Source organism: Pteropus medius, unplaced genomic scaffold (genome assembly GCF_902729225.1).
Source record: "Pteropus medius unplaced genomic scaffold, Ma_sr-lr_union100, whole genome shotgun sequence".
NCBI lineage: Eukaryota > Metazoa > Chordata > Mammalia > Chiroptera > Pteropodidae > Pteropus > Pteropus medius.
In genome coordinates this window covers 2241180-2258670 of record NW_024345861.1, presented here as the reverse complement: position 1 = coordinate 2258670, position 17491 = coordinate 2241180, and the positions used below count along the sequence as shown (strand labels likewise).

The window sequence follows — 17491 nt, the reverse complement described above, 5'->3', positions numbered from 1 at the left end:
CCCTGGCTACCAGAGGCTTTGATTTGTCACACCTCAGCCAGCCTGCCAGCCAGCCATCTATTCCACAAAACTTTATTGAACACTACCACCTGTGGGAAACTGCTAGGTGCTGGAAATGTAGAGGTGATGAAGCATGATCTCTAAGTGCCACTTGCTTAAGAAGCATTTTCTGACTGAGAATTACTTCTTTCCTTTATATCTTAAGTTCTTAGAATGGCAGCTCAGCTGATATTCTGACCTTCTAGTAGCATCAGCTGTTAGGGATAATAGAAACAACCTTTTCCTAAAAACATCAGTATTTTCTTTTGAGATTTATTGGTCTCCTGCAGTCCCTAATACATAACAGTAATAACAATAGCAACCATTTTAATTGTCTACTACATACCAGGCAATGAACTGTTTTATATACAGTTTATCTCTTAAACTATAACAAGTAAGGCTCAGAGAGGTCATTTACCTAGTCACTAACTGGTAGCAGAGCTAGTGTCTTTCTGATCCCAAATCCCATGCTCCTGAATCTGTTTTATGATGGATTGAGTGTCTTAAAACAAAGCAGAGCCATCTTGAATGACAGATGATTGTTTGAGGGATGTACATAGTACCTCCACCATCATACTAGGGAGATATCAGAGGAACAATTGAAATATGGGTGAATAACCAGGAGAGAGTCCTGTGACCCAGCAATAAAGAGAGTTTGGGGAAAGTGAATGGTCAACCTTTTAATGTGCCTACTTGGGAGTAGAAGCTGAGTTCTTTACTGGGACAATTAATTAATTAATTAATTATTATTAATATTTATGCCTACAGCACCTGGTCTTCCTAGGTGGTCTCCCATCCAAGTACTAACCAGGCCCGATCCTGCTTAGCTTTTGAGATCAGACATCAGGCTTGCTCAGGTTTGGCATGGCCATAGACCATGGACTGTGGCTCCACTGGGGCACAAACTCAGGACCTTCTGCGTGTAAAGCAGACGTGCTAGCCGCTACACTATGGAACCACATCTGGGGACAAACTTTCTGAGGTCTTTTCAGAGTTAGGTTATCTAAGCAAGGCACAAATGTACTCTGATACCTACAAAAGAGCAAAGTCCTGATCCAAGCCAAGATTTAAATGGAAACTAGTGAATAGTGACTGTCTAGAGTTTTGGAAATTAATGTTTCATTTATTCAAATACCAATCTTTTATTTTAATTTGATTAGGTTCAGGAATGAAATGTGCAGGGGAAAAGAATTACATACTCAAACGACAACTGAAATTGTGTTGCGACATGGTTGTAAATTCCTGCACATTCGTCTATCATAATAAATGTACCATACTGTTTTTAATGTTTCCATCTTGTTAGCATTTAGATTTTTCCCAGTCTTTCACCATTAGTAGTAATAGTAAAACGATCGTCCATACATATATTTGTACACATCCTGATTATTTTCTCTTGATTGTTTTCTAGATACAGGATACCTGGGTTAAAGCTTAATAGCTTTTAAGACTCTTTGTACATATTGCCATTTGCTTTCCAGAAAGATTATACTAATTTACACTCCTCTAGAAGTCAGCGAGAGTGCCTATCACACAGCACCTTCACAAGAACTTATTTCTAACCTCTGTGAATAAGATCAGAAAAATAAATTTGCTTTTGATTTGTATTTATATTTTCCAAATGTTTATTGTCCATGTGCATTTCTTTTCATTTCCTATTCATGTCTTTGTCATTTTCTTATAAGGGTGTTCATCTTTTCTTATTGATTAATAAGAGATATTTATATATTACAGATATTAGGTCTTTGCTTTACATATATATTTTGTATTGCATATATTTTCCATGTTTATAATTGGCCTTTTCATTCTGCTAATGATACTTTTTAAAAAAATATTAGTTGTTACAGATTTAAATCTATCATCTTTTTCTTCTGTGATTTATTCTCATCATAAAATCAATTAAATAGTCAATTATTTTTTGTTTCTATTTTAAATGTTTTGAACATTTACTTTTAAATGTTTCAAAAATTTATTTAGGCATACAGTGTGAAGTGAGGCTCTACCCTGAGATTTCATGGTAAGTTCTCTCACCTCTTAGCCAATTTTGCAAGAATTATTTATTGAATGATTCTTTTCCCCATTGTTTGTAATGTTTCTTTTATGGTAAAAGTAATATTTTTTCAAGACCATCTGGTTCATTTTATTCACCTCTCCATTCTTTCAACCTTACCATACTAGTAATTATAACTATGTGGTACATTTTAATATCTCTTATTGATGTTTTAAAAACATATTTAACTATTAAAATATGCTTATTCTTCTAAAATGAATTTTAGAACCATTGTCTTAAAAGTTAACAGAAATCTTGTTGAATTTACATGGAACTTATAAATTAATTTTCAATTTCCTATACATATAAACTTACAAAGAAATTAAATTGGATAAACTTACATATTTTAAATATTCAGATATCTTAGCCAAAACCGCTGCATATCTCTTCCTTTATTCAAATTTTACTTTGTTTCTCCAGGACATTTGGTAGTTTTGAAGAAAACATAGATCTTATATTTTTCTTGTTAAAATTGTTCATAGAATTTGAAAATATTTATTTTTAAATATTGCCAATAAACTTTTTTCATATTTATAATTTCTAACTGGTTATTTCTTGTATATCAACAAAGTATAGCTCAACTCATAGGGACTACATTAATAGGCCATTAAAAAAAAGACGAAACACTTACTGACATTTAGAAAATATATTCTCTGCTGGAAGCCCTCGCCATAGAATCAAAGTGTTATGATATTATACATCAACCATAAAACTCAGAGAATTTAATGTCATGTTTTCATTCAACAGTCATCATTCTCAGAAGAGGGAAAAACCATTTATCAAGACACAGGAAGAAAGTCAAAGCAAGAACAATGATTTTGATTAGATTTTGAAAAGAAACTTTCACAGTCTCCAATTGTCTTTGGCAAGTTTAAATCCCAAATTTTATTTTATTTTATTTTATTATTTTATTTATTTATTTATTTATTTATTTATTTATTTTTATTTATTGTTATTTTTTATATTTTTATTTTTATTTTTAATTTTTTTTATTTTTTATTTTTTATTTTTAGGTGAGGCAACCCTTGGTTGACCTCACAGATAGCAAGGACCTTGTCAGCTTACAATTCCTTATTTTTTATCTTTCTTATGCCTACAGTACTTGGTCTTCCTAGGTGGTCTCCCATCCAAGTACTAACCAGCCCTGGCCCTGCTTAGCTTCCGAGATAGGACGGGATTAGGCTTGTTCAGGGGTGGAATGGCCGTAGACCCAAATGAAATTTTAGAGATGTTATATGCCCTTGAAAAGCAGGTTTATAATGAAAATGTTGACAGACTTTATGAGAGAATATCGTAGTATCATGAGCACCTCTAATGTCACTTATGTGTAAGTGACAATGTCTTTATACATAGCCAGTGTATATAAACTGATAAGATATTTTTATTAAAATTATCTTATTTATCATATTCAATGTCCATTGTCTTCCACTAAGTTAGTATTCAGATATAATCTATATAACTTTTTAAATTATTTAAGTAATAAATAATATTTACAATACTTATATAGAAAAGTTTTATCTTCCAACACATTAATTATAACTAGTGTCTATATTTAATCACAAACAGAGCAGCTACTTTTTAAAATTTATTCATACCCTTTATTATTTTTGAAACCCCAAATATAAAAAACCCAGTTCACACATTTCTCCCACCTCCACCCCCTAGCTCTTGCAACCACTAATCTGTTCTCTGTATTTATGACCTTGGGTCTTGAGGAGATTTTTTAGATTCCACATATATGAGAAATTATATAGTATTTGTCTTTGTCTGATTTTTTTTTCACTAAGCATAATGCTCTCAAGATCCATCCACATTGTCAGAAATGGCAAGATTTCATTCATTTTTTTATGACTGAATAATATTTTATTGTGTATACCTACCACAATTTCTTTCGCCATCCATCCACCGATGGACATTTAAGTTGTTTCCATGTCTTAGCTATTGTGAATAATGCAATGGACAAAGGAATGAATATAACTTGTCATAGGTACCAGCTACTTTCTAAAGACTAAGGTTAATTCAGTGAATGTAAAACTCACTAAAAGCTTTGCAAATTTATGAACATCATCACTACTCTGGTTTTCTAGTATAGAAAACAGTTAAAATTTGGGGGAAATCAATATAAAACACAAAAAAGAATTCCTGTTGGTTAGAATCTAAAGTCACATATGACAAATTAGTAAAGCCATGAGGTCACCCTACTTTTCTACCCCATTAATCAGCTTTTTCTGGTCATCTGTGATCTCCTAGAAGCTTCTATAAAGATCACTGAGATTAAAAACAAAGACTTGAATATACAAAATGAAATGGAGTAAAAAACAGGGTAATCTTGTTTTTCCAAAAAGTAAGTAAATGCTAAAACAACAACAGTAAAAAGCCCTACATTGATGTGGGTAGGTAAAGCAGACACAAGAACCAAGTGAAATATCTCTTAATGGCCAGTTGGAATAATCTGAGGAACAAAATAAAGTAGTATCAGGTTACAACCCTGATCAGGTTACAAAGTATAAAATATCTTTGAGTACATACTGATAGAAATGAATGATTGAACAAATAAATGAATAGGGGAGAAGAGGAAAATATCCTGTGCAATATTCCAAATAATTTATGTAGATATTCTATCTTCAAGAAGGTCTAGTCTAACTCCTCCTCATTAAGTGTGTATTGCACATAATGACTTCTTTCTAAAGAGTACAGTATAGAAAGGAGGTGGGTAACTTTAAAGTGGAGAAACCTATCAAACACTATCTTGGTCAGGTGATCCAAGGCCAATATTAACAATGAAAAGTCATGTTAATTAGATGTACCCTGATATTTTGTGAGGAAAATAATATTTTATTTGACTCTGTGGTCTTTTTCCCGAAAACCCAATCTAATTATGAGAAAAACATAAGACATGTCCCAATGGAGGTCTTTCTATAAAATATCTGACCTGCACTCCTCAAAAGTCATCAAAAACAAGGAGTCTAAGTAGTGGTCACAGCCAAGAGGAGCCTAGGGAGGCATGACAACTAAGTTTAATATCGTAACCTAGATGGGATCCTGGAACAGGAAAAGGACATCAGGTAAAAACTAAGGAAATGTGAATAAACTATGCACTTTGGTTAGTAATGATAACTCAATATGGGTTCATTAATTGTAACAAATGTACCATCATAATAATGCAAGATGTTAATAATAGGGAAAACTCTATGCATGGAGGATATGGCAAATTTTTGTACTATTTGCTTAATTTTTCTGTAAGCCTAAAATAGTTCTAAAAATAATGTATTAATTTTTTAAGTTTATTTTTAAACATAGTAAAGAGGTCAGAAAATTAGAAGATTGAAGTGAAAAAAGAGAAAAAAATGAACCACTTGGAGGAAAATGGTTATAAAGACAACATCAGATGAGCTTTTCTTAGTATCAAATCAATTTTATCTAAATATCAATATCATAACATAACTCATTACAACAGGAAATGATAAATCCTGAGTTGAATCATAGCTTCAAAAATACCTACGGACAGTAAAACCTTAATATAACACAGTTCTTTCCTCCATCACCAGTGATGTAAAGAGGACTCATTATTTCCAAATTAGCCCAAAGACTGCTTACTTTAGTTCACTTTCCTAAATGGGATACCAAAAACGAGATCAGAAGCTGAATGGAGGTTTATCCTAGAATCTGTGATATCAACCATAGATTACAACCATAGAATCTTAGAGTTCAATGGACCTCAAAAAGATAAACTGATCCAAGGTTATCACTGTCTATAGCATTTTAGTGGGCTATTGATCTCTTATGAAGATTTTCAGAGAAGGTTCATAAATTTTCAAGGTCATCCTCACAGTTAAGGGTCCCTCTGTTAGGGTTTACCAAACTGGTTGGTAAAATCAATTATTTTGCAAGACCTTATTTTGTCAAAATTTTCCTGGGGTTACCTGAAATCAGATCACTTTACTATTGTTTGGGCTAAGATTATTGATTAATACTATCTAACTTTACTCATCCTTTTACACCACTGGTAACTCAACTCCAAAAACTATTAGAAAAAATTAAAAAGCAGAAAGACCACAGCATTTCAATTACTATATGAGAATATACCATCCCCTGAGGGCATACTGGACGTATTTCTGAGTACTCTGTGGCTTGGCATACAGTAGGCACTCATAATCTCATTGTTGAATTAATGAATAAATGGGACAGTCTTCCAACACATTTGATTTAGAAGCTAGCAATGAAAACTTATACCATGCCTCTCAGTGGGCACTTAGATATTTAGCACCTTTTGTGGCAGAATAATAAAAGTATCTGGCATGCTGTATGGGATAAAGCTAAATGGGATGCGTCTGAAGATGGTAGTAGTTGAAGAAGGGAGTAAGTTTAACCATACTCCCTCTGGTGTTTCTGCCTTGGAGGAGCACAAGGAAGGACATACAGGGAACACCATAGTCAAATGCTAAACATGGCACTTTGAGAAAGTACTTCTGGATAGAAGTAAAAGATATGGACTTTCTATATTCATGTAAGAGGATTGATTATAGGAACTGTCAGAGAGGTGTATGTGTTAAGGCCATGGACTGGAGAGGGACCTATTATTGTCAGCCACTCATTCTGCCTCCCTACTTCTCTTTCTATAGCTGCTTCCTCTATTCCCCCACCACTATACAAACACCTTAGCTAGTATATGGCTTTAGCAATCCAGTAATTATCTCTGCCACTAACCAAGTCATCACCCTCTTTGATTTTTGTCAATTTTATTGTAATGCTGTTTATCTTTTCAAGTGTCTGGAGTCTGAGGTTTCAAGTTATGCTTGACTACCCCAAATAAAACCTGTGTTACTCAATTGTCATTTTTCCATTCACTCGTTCAACAATATGGTGTCTACTACATATCAGGCACTAAACTAGGAGCTCGGTTAATGAAAATGATTAGGAAACAATGCTCACGAAGCTAGTAAGGACAGAAAGACATGTAAACAGATAATTGCAAGGAATGTAGAGACACTGTAATAGAAGTATTCAATGAGGGCCATGCAAAATACAGAAATCAATGCTGCCTAGGGGTGAATTGAAAAAGGCTTCACATGGAGGCAATATTTCAACTAGGTCTTATAGGATAAGTAGGAGATCACCATATCCAGAAGGTAGGTAAGACATTCTGGGTAAAGGGATAGCTATATGGGCAAAGTACAAAGATATAAAATTACATAGCATGGTCAGGAAACAGTAGCCAAGACTGCAGCAAAGGAAATGGTAGAAAGAGGGATTATAACATACCAAATTAGGAAAGACTTTGTTTACTTTTTAAGTAATTTAGATTTTAATCTTAAGGCAATGAAGAATTGGAAAAAAGGGAGTGATAAATCACTCTGGCTATACTGTGGAGAATGGAATTAGCGGTTTGGGGGACAAGACTGAAGACAATGATAGAAGATGACAGATGACAGCCTGAATTATGGGACTTGCAGCAAGAAAGTAAAAAGCAAAGGGACAGAAAAAAATATTGGCAAAACAGGCTTGTTATTCAAAAACAAGAGTGAAAGAGAAAAAAATGCTTGACAATATTTTAAAGATAGCAATGAGGAAATATGAGGGAGTTCATGTTTGATGACCTCCATTTTCTTGGTGAAATTAGGAGGCCTAATCATCTACTGTTAGGGAGGAAGACATGTTTGGAGACAGCTACTAAGTGGAATGGAAAAAGAAGCTTACTGTAGAGGGATAAAAAAACTTGTCTTGTAAAATAAATGCTGAAGGATCAGCTAAGTTTAGAAACTTTAAATTGTAGTATAGTCAACTATCAGGAGACCATGTTGGTTGAGTGTGTTAAGCAAATGACACCAGAATGTCAGGAGAACTGATCCATGGGGGAGTATAATACAGGTAGCCAGAAACCTGCCCTCAAGTAGACAGGATTCCAAGACTATCTAGGGATCAGGAGGACTAGCCCACTGTTCATTCACAATATAGGTTCATAAGATCCAAACCTATCAGTTAGAGAATCCAACATCTAAACTGAAATAATACAGAAAAGAAATTGTTTCGTTTGAGTCTAATATGGAGCTATATTTTAAACCATGAATAGTATTTTTAAGGAAAGAAACAGATGATTTTGCAGTCATTAGCACAATGGATGGTTAAAACTTTTTTTTTTTTTTTGGGCTTGGGACAGATTTAGCCCAGTATTGCCAATGTGATGTTTTGAATAGAAAGATACTGACATAAAAATAGAAGAAAAATTCTAAATATCCCTACCGACATGAAATCATTCCCTGCCCTTGTATAGACTTTTTTTTTTGTAATCAAGGCACATATCAAAGCTAAACTCTCTAGTGTATGACAACTCAAACAATCTACAAAACAAACACATTCCATGCTTAATTAGCTTGTCATTCCAAGGATCCCAACAGAAGGAAGTTATTCAATCGAAAAAGGGAGGGGAAAGGTCATATTAAACTTAAGTGTTTATGCATTATAAGATAATTATTTTTCCATTATTACTTTGCAGTTAAAGCTTTGTAGAGCAACAATTAAAAAAAAAAAACAAGAATCATTAAAAGAAATCATATAAAAGTCAATACTCTCCAGGAAAGTGAAATCCAACAGCAGATGTGATTTTGAGGAATGTAAATGCTAGAAAAACCAATTTATGGATAAAGCTTAATTCTATGTGAATTAATGGGAATACAGTACCCCTAGAGAAGTAGGAATTTGTAAACTATGGAAACCACAAATTAATATGTACTCTGACCCAAGTACCACCAGAAAATAACAAGGAAAAAATATGGAACAGAATTAAATATGTGAATCATAGATCAAATTATTAAAACAACTAGCAAACAATACACAGGACATTTTCTATGATTCAATGTTGTTTACTAAAAGTATTTACATGAAAGAAAATAATTTTCTGAAGGGTTTCTTCCCATATTCCTAGAGCTAGTAAGAATTATAAGGGTATTAATATTATTAGAGTTTGATTTTGTAGTTATGTATTATTAGGTTATACCTCAGGATTCCTGTAGAACAATTTATACTTGAATAATAACTGGAGATCCTATATACACCACATATTCTAATAAAAGCTACCTAGAACCTCCAGTAGGTTTTCCCCATTCCTGTGTAAATAACCTTGAAACATCATTGCCGATAAAGTATATTTTATATGCAAAGGGCTCGTCCCCACAGAACTACATATACCTGTGAAATTAAAAAAAAATATAAAACTTTGTTAGCAGAACAGGATTTTTGGAGACCATCTATCAATTTCTGAAATACACTTGTAAGGCTGATAGAGTGGACAATGCAATGACTGGTTTCTGTGAACTGGTTTGCTGTTCTCAAATTTCAAGGTACTCAAAATGTATTGGTATGAGGCATCTCCTCTATGCAGTGCAAACCGCAGTGGGCCAGACTACAGCATGGGAGTCACCTCTTTAAACCCAGAGGCAGAAATTATATAAAAGATGGTTCCTTTACTTAGAATACTTCCTCCATGATCACGTTCATCTACCCACTGGTGGGGATAGGGTAGGGAGAGGAGTGTGAGAGAGAGAGAGACAGAGGTGTGTGTGTGGGTGTGTGGGTGTGTGTGTGTGTGTGTGTGTGTGTGTGTATTCTATCAGTCAACATGGACCAGAGGTGATTTTTACCTAGGGTAAATGTTAAGTAGGATGAAAATTTTGCTTTAAAATAGCAAAGAGTCATTTCTTTTTCTCAAAACTCATTTCTTTCCACTCATGTACCAAATTTCATTGATATTTAATAAAATTCACAACATATATAACTATTTAAAATGTCATAGAGAGCCAATATGATGATGTATATCCCACATTTTTCATTAACATGATTAAGATCACAAAGCCAGTAACTGTCGAAATTAGGATTAAATCCTTGATTTTCTGACTACAAATTCTCAGTTCTTTTCATTATATGACTAAGGTCATCCTTGTATCATTTCTAGAAATACTGTGAAACTCTTTTGATGTTCTGAGACTCAATATCCAACATTGGGGGTGGGCGGTCCCATACTAACTAGCAATTCTCAAGACACCAGCTGAGTGTCCCAAAATTCAACTCAATTCTGACACTATTTACTGAGAGATAGCATCGGATTCCACGGGTTAAGGGCTTAGTCCCACAAGACTGCCCTCCCCCACTTCAGACGCCAATCGCAAGTTATTACCCGTGCTTCTGACAGAGTGGCTACAGGATAGAGTTTCCACCAAACCCTTTCTTGGAATTCAGAAAGCAATCACAAGCCTAGGTTGTTAGCTGTACTTTCCAGCAACTGGCTATGAATAAGAGGTTCCTATGGCCTCCTCCTTGAGTTCAATTATTTTTTTATGGTGGCTCGTAGAACTCGGAGAAACATTTTACTTACTAGATCACTGGTTTATTATAATATGTATTATATATTTTTATACATATACATATACATATACAAGTACATGTACACGTGCACGTACACGTACACACGCATATACATATACATACACATACACATATACATATACTTATACATATACATATACATATACATATAAACTTAGGGACAGTCAGATAGAAAAGGTACATAGGGCAAGATATGGGGAAAACGCATGAAGCTTATATGCCCTCTCCAGGTGTGCCATTCTACCAGTACTTCCATGTGTTCACCAATCTGGCAAGTCTCTGAACCCTATCCTTTTGGGGTTTTATGGAGGCTTCATTACATAGTCAAGACTGATTAAATTACTAGCCATTGGAGACTGATTCAACCTCAAGCCCTTCTCCCTTCCCTGGAAGTTGGAGTAGGGAGGGACTGAAAGTTGCAACCCTCTAATCACAAGGTTAGCTCCACTGACAACCAGCCTTCCAGTCTTAGGTGCTTTCCAAAAGCCACCTGATTAATATAAAAGACACTTTTATCAATCTCAGCACTTAGGAAATTCCAGGGGTTTTGGAAGCCTTGAGCCAGGAACCCTAGACCAAGATCAAATATATATGAGAAATATATTTTGGTCAACTGAATGATCAAAAATATTTTTTTCTTATACATCATAATATCACAGGAACCAAGATCATCATTATGAAAAAGACCAGCTATGCCTTCTCAGCCCCTACCATAGGACAAGTTCTCTATGAAAGGGTTTTGTCACTTCAAGGTACAGTGAGAAGATAACATGGAAGTAGAACAAAAGGCTAAGTGGAAACTAATTGCCAGATCTGCACTCTTTGTCAAGCAGCTTTGAGCAGAATAGAACCAGACACCACCTCAGGTTGGAAGAAGTACAGGGTGAAATCTCCAGAGAGAACTACAAAGGACCCACAGTTAGTAAAGTGCAGGCTATATCTCAGCCTACATTCATGTCCTCTCAGTAGGGCATCTTGTATAGAAAACCAATTGCACAAATATCCCTAAGGCCCATTTCCACTTTGACAAATTCAGAATAGTCAGATACCCAATGGAAATGGGGTTGTTTTATTTTTCCTACAGACTGTGTGGGCCATATCTAGGCCATGCAAGAGCAGTAGATCCTATTATCCTATTTAGAATATACATTAGAGTACATTGTATTAAGTGCTAATAATTGAGATATGTTTGCGGTACTATTGGATGGTGGCTATATGAAATAGGACATCCGGAACAATCAGAATTCCAAATATGCCCCCATGTTGTATTATTCTAAATCAGATAATGTAATCCATAGTCATCATGAAAATTGAAGACTTTTGAGAAACACAACCATTTTGATTGCCAGAGTCCTGTGCAAATAAAAAATTGACTTATAAAATGTCAACTTTTTCTGGACATTTTAAGGGTTTTGGTTATCGATGAAACTTAAGAGATTGATGATCACTTATCTAGTTCTCGAAGTATGTAAGGCAATGTGCTAAGTCCTTTATTTAAATATTCCTCGTATAATCTTTAAAGCAATCCTATAAGGTAGGTATCCATCATCATCCTCATTTCTATTTTACAAATAAGGAACTGAGATTTAGACATATTAAACAAGTTATTCAGAGTACCTCAGATAGAAAATGACACGGTGTCAATTATGAACCCATGCCTTTTCAGTCTCAGAACTTGAGCCCTCTACTGTTTCTGACACACTCCTTTCTAAGCTGACCTCAACAATAAAAATTTAAAGATGTTCTGATATTAAAAAGTAAATTCAAAATCTCAGTAATATTATCCTAGTGACTTGCAAACAAAGCAAAAATTCTTCTTCAGGACTCTCTTTAGTGGAAATAGATAGTTAGGGCTAAACCTTTGCAAATATACTTGCATAAATATAAATAAACTACATTAAAAATTGAAAGTTTGAGGCAAGTTCAGGAAATACATTGGATTTTTTTTTTGCTTTGTACAGAGATTAATTAACAATATACCACTCCAAACCTGCAGTTATAAGAAAAAATTAATTAATATATATCTTTTAAGTGAAATGACATTTAAATAGCAATTATATTTAATGCTGCATTTGAAAGCATTATCTCCCACACAGTCTATTATTTTACAAACTACACTAATTAGCATATACAATTTCAAAAGACTATTCTTCCAGGTAGAAAATTACAGTATAAATATACTGAAACCACACAAACTAAATTCTTTAGGAACAAAAAGATACCACAGGTGTTAATAAAACATCCAAAACTTTTTTCTCCAAAATATAAAGCAGTATTTTGACCAACATTACTTCAGAAGAGATGGCATCAGTTTTATGAAGAGTTGATGAACTACTATATTTAGAAACCGAATTATTACCAGTTTTGCTTTAGGAAATATTAGGGAGCTAAAAATAGGAAAAGATGATTTGCCTTTTGAAAGAAGAGATTTGAAAACAACAAAAACTAGAGGCATGGGCTATTATAAACTCTCTTCCGAATTATTAGTCACTAATTAGGGAGATTAGCAATTGGAACCACAGGGTGATGGTTTATGGAATGATACTTTTGGGGAGCAGGAGAGAATTCCCCTATTCTACCCTTCTTTAGTTCTCTGGCTGGACTAGTTATAAAATAATAAAACTGACACAGGACTAGATTAATAGGAGGAAAATCGGGAGAAAAAATGTAATATATGCACAGGGGAGAATCACGATATGATGTTCAGATCATAAAATTAGGATCAAAGAAGTGATTGAACTAGGCACCTTTTTTAAACCTTTTCAATGAAGAAATGATAAAACTGTGAGAAACTGACAGGACAAAGAAAGTTAATGTTCATTAGAAAAGAATCTTAAGCAGGTTTTGTTATCTTAGTAAGGAATCTAAACAAAGTTTGGGCTTGGGTAGTAAATTAGTAAAGGAATTATAAGGTTTTTTTACGCATGCTTTTTTGACTCTGGATTTTATAACTCTTTTGATAAGGTTGTCTCTCAGTCCTTTCTGGAGTGGGGAGGGCACCTATCATTGAGATTTATTTTCCCTGCTTTTAGGAGGACAGAAGAAAAAGAGCTCTTCCTGCTCTCGCTGCTTCTCAGGTAATTTTAGTTCAAAATAATCAATATGCCATTCTACAATATCTTGGGGCAGCTTTCCCTGGGCCACAACAATACTAACCTTGCCCGGTCCTGTTCATAATTTCTCATGAACCAATTGAATAAAGACGGAGATGGCATGTTCATGACATTGTGAATTGTACAGATCTCAGACTGCTGATCAATGAACAGGATGACATAGCTGGGACCCAAAAAGACAAGCTGGAGAGGTGAGAAGGATCCAACATGATGAATTGTTAAAAAGAAGAGCAATAATTGAGCCAAAAGCCAATTACAGCAAAACATGAAGTAGATGTAGCTAAACAACAAATTGTACTAGATAATAAGATTCAAGGAGTCAAAGGTCAACTTGATATGAGTCTAAAATGTCAATTCAATTTTAAGTTTATTCAACAAAGATGTATTATCTGAGTATTCTGTATTCTGCATTTTCTGTAGAATGAGATATTAAAACATGTTATGTGAGAGAAAAAGGTTTCATGGCCAAATCAATTGAGGGAAATTCCAAGTTAATTTAAACAAGTCTATTTTCTGCAGGAACATTCAGAGCCTAAATGATAACAATTGCTTCTCGAACTTATTGACCACAGAACACTTTTATTGTAAGGTACCTCTTTAGGACTGGCGTTAAAGAGAACACCCCAGAGGAAACACTGAATAAAGACTCTCTCAGGACGCAATGAGTTCCTTGCAAGAAAGACTTTTTAAAAACAGAAGAAGTCCAAACATCAGATGAATGTTGGACATAAGGTTTCCTTCCTCCTACTCTGCAGGTCTATGATATTTGATTAACTAGATCTAATAAATAGCGCTAATTCCATATGATACCTGGAGCAGAGTTTCTGTGGAGGAAAATTTTTTTAAGAACTACCACAGTTAGCAGAGTGATGGAGAAAACAGTTCCTTCCAACAGGCACATGCATCAAAAGGGCTGTCTTTTTAACTATTTTCATGGTAACATTTTGGCAGAAGGATTATTAAATCTTTGGTGAAAAGATTTTAGAAATAGCAGTGTGAACACAAGAATCTGGTAAGACACAGAGAACCTAGTTAAAGAATGGCACCCTGTTTTGTGTGCTCAGCCACCAAAGAACAGTGCAGCCCTGCACTCCAGGGCTGTCCATCCTCAACACTCATCAACCATGCTATGGTGACCTCCCTATCCTCATGTTAGACAGCTGGCCATCCATCTGCACTTACGTACTAAAGACAGGGTTTCTGCTACTGAATGGTAGTCATGACCTGATGCCTGAGAACAAGCTTAGGTAAGAGGATGTTTCCTGATATTCATTTACCCTTTTCAGAATATTGTAAACTAGCTCCCATACCAGAGTATTTTTCTGGCCTATCCCCTAAGGAATTAGACATGTTGGATCCTTCATTAACTATGTTGTGTCTACTACCTTTGATTAAATCCAACCTTCTTTTCTTAATTGAGGTCTCAATTGGTGTGTGTGTGTGTGTGTGTGTGTGTGTGTGTGTGTAAGCAATAATGAAACCTCATTTCTACAAAATCAAGCAATGTTGTAAAGCACCATTAAGTATTTTTTTTTTTAAATCTCACCTAAGGTGTAAAGAACTATTACCAAAAATTCTAAATAACCTTTCTCACAACCTAAAATCTTCACTGATTTTTAATTTATTCAATTTAATTTACTAAATGTTTTAAATTGAGGTCTGTGACACAAACATAGTACAGTATTTCTTATTTTGATACTGAGGTAATGTGCCTTCCCAGGAAAAAAATCTTAGCAGTGTGAATCAAAGTATTGCACAGAGCATTACAGAAGTCTGTCAGTGTTTTTTTAAAGGGCTACCAGCCAATTTAAATTTCCAAAAAGTCACTCATTCAGAAAATATGTTGCTCTCCAAACATTTAGTTACTAAATATTAAAGTTGTGAAAATGCACTATGTTTACTGATATTGTCACCAGTTTGACCTCGTTCTACTAAACATTTGATATTTTAAATTTTTAATTTGACTAACTTCAAATATTAAACAAGAATCTTCCTTCCTGTGTTCACAAAAAAAAACATTTTAGGGTTACTTAGCACAATACTTTGAATGGTGTAGTCATACATAAATATTTGTTGAGTGTCAGAATATATGATTAGATAAACTTCAATGTTGAAATTTACTTTTAAATAGCAGTGGCAGAAAAACTGATGCATTGATTGCAGTTGTACTTGGCACTTATGTAGGAAGAACGAAATAAGTGACAGTTGGCTTAATGCAATAAAAATAGCCTTATTTATTTTCAAGTTCATAAGATGGGTATTGTCAAGTATAAAGGGAATATCAAGGAAATGAAAAACAAATCAAAGCAAAAAAAGACCATCTTTATCCATATGTTTTAAAAACAAATATGGACAACTTTTGCTTAGCAACTGAAGTCAAGGTTTTTTCTCTGAAGCATTCTGGATCAGAGACTGTGATTAGATTAGACACTATCTTTTACCCAGGAAAACAAGCTAATGAATTTTACTATCCAATTCATGTACAGAGTAACAGCAATTGCTGATTAGGGACTAAAAATTAGTTGTAACTACATTTAATTACATTTCAATGTAAGACTATAAGTTAATTTCAGATGAAATATTGTACTATATTGATTTACAAAATGGCTAATTAGCCATTGAGAACATAAAAGGAGATCAAAGGACTATTTATTCCTATTTAATATATAAAGAAAATAATGAATCAACAACCACCAGCAAATTATTTCAAGGACATAAACATTTATTTCAGGCCAGAATCGATATTAAAATAGACATAACTTCAGCCTCAGTCCTTCCTAAGTCACTGCTTAGCAGTAGAAGTTTTAATATATAATAAGTGTCAAAAGGTACTTCTTATACTTCATTCATCTTTTGAGCTGCATAAAGACCAAAGGGTTTAGAAAGGAATGGAAGAGGTTTTCATTTTTATGCATGTCTGTTTTATTTTTGATTGTCCATCCCATTCAGTCCCATAAACTCTACTGAGAAGAACCCAAAGAGTAGCATTAATCTACCTATGGAGTTCCCTTTAGAGCAATGCTCTTGTCATAGTATAAGCTCACTTAGACTATGCACAGATTCCATGGTAATTATACTTTTTTATATATTGAAATCATTTTTTAAATAGTGGCATTATTGGAGGTCCAAGTCAATACGACGGAATAGTTAAACGCCATGCTTTGTTCCTCTCGTGACCACATTAAAACTACGACTAAATTCTAGAACAATCAAGCTGGAGAACCATCTAAAGACTACCTGAACAGAAGCCCTGTAACTAAAGATATGAAAAAAAAGCCACCCGTAAACTAGTAAAAGCGGCAAAGACACAGAAGGGTTGGCGCCACACACACATGTGGCGGTTAAGAATTGGAAGGGTTATTTCATTTGCAGAGGATCCCCTGAAGAGCAAGGGGTCCAACACCATACTGGGCTTCCCAGTGCTGGGAATAAGAATGCTCATAACATATGGTGTGAAAAGCAGCAGGGATTCTGTCCATCCAGGTGAGACGGAAAGTTGCTATAAATCTAGATGTCCTCTTAAAGGGCCTGTGCACAGACTCTCTCACTCCCAGGCACTCACTCTGGGCTCTGGATGAGGGATGGTGGCTTGGAAAGTGCCAGAGACATACAGGGAGAGACTAAATTGTGTGGCTTCAGGGCAAGGACTAGAGGGACAGCCACCATTATCCCTGTGATGAGCCATCCTCTAATGCAACCAAAGGGTGGGAGCCATTTTTCCTGTGTTGAGATCATCCCACAACGGCCAAAGCTGAATATGCATCAGCCTGATGAACTCCACTGCCTCCACCCTGGTGACTCTCTAGGACTCTGCCCCATCCAACTCGAGCATGACCTGAGGTTCTTTGGGTGATGGCAGGCAGCCCAAGTGGGCCTGCATTGCAGTACTCCTTAGACAACTCTCTGGGGTTTG

General features: G+C 34.8%; 1 protein-coding gene and 2 pseudogenes across 1 annotated transcript in view; all 3 read right to left on the bottom strand.

Annotated features, from left to right (window-relative positions):
- TENM1 (teneurin transmembrane protein 1) overlaps window positions 1-17491 on the bottom strand; it is a 1050723-nt gene that overhangs the window by 897883 nt on the left and 135349 nt on the right. The gene's annotated exons all lie outside the window — the stretch shown is intronic.
- On the bottom strand, window positions 799-915 carry LOC120612288 (uncharacterized; annotated as a pseudogene).
- On the bottom strand, window positions 3177-3296 carry LOC120612290 (uncharacterized; annotated as a pseudogene).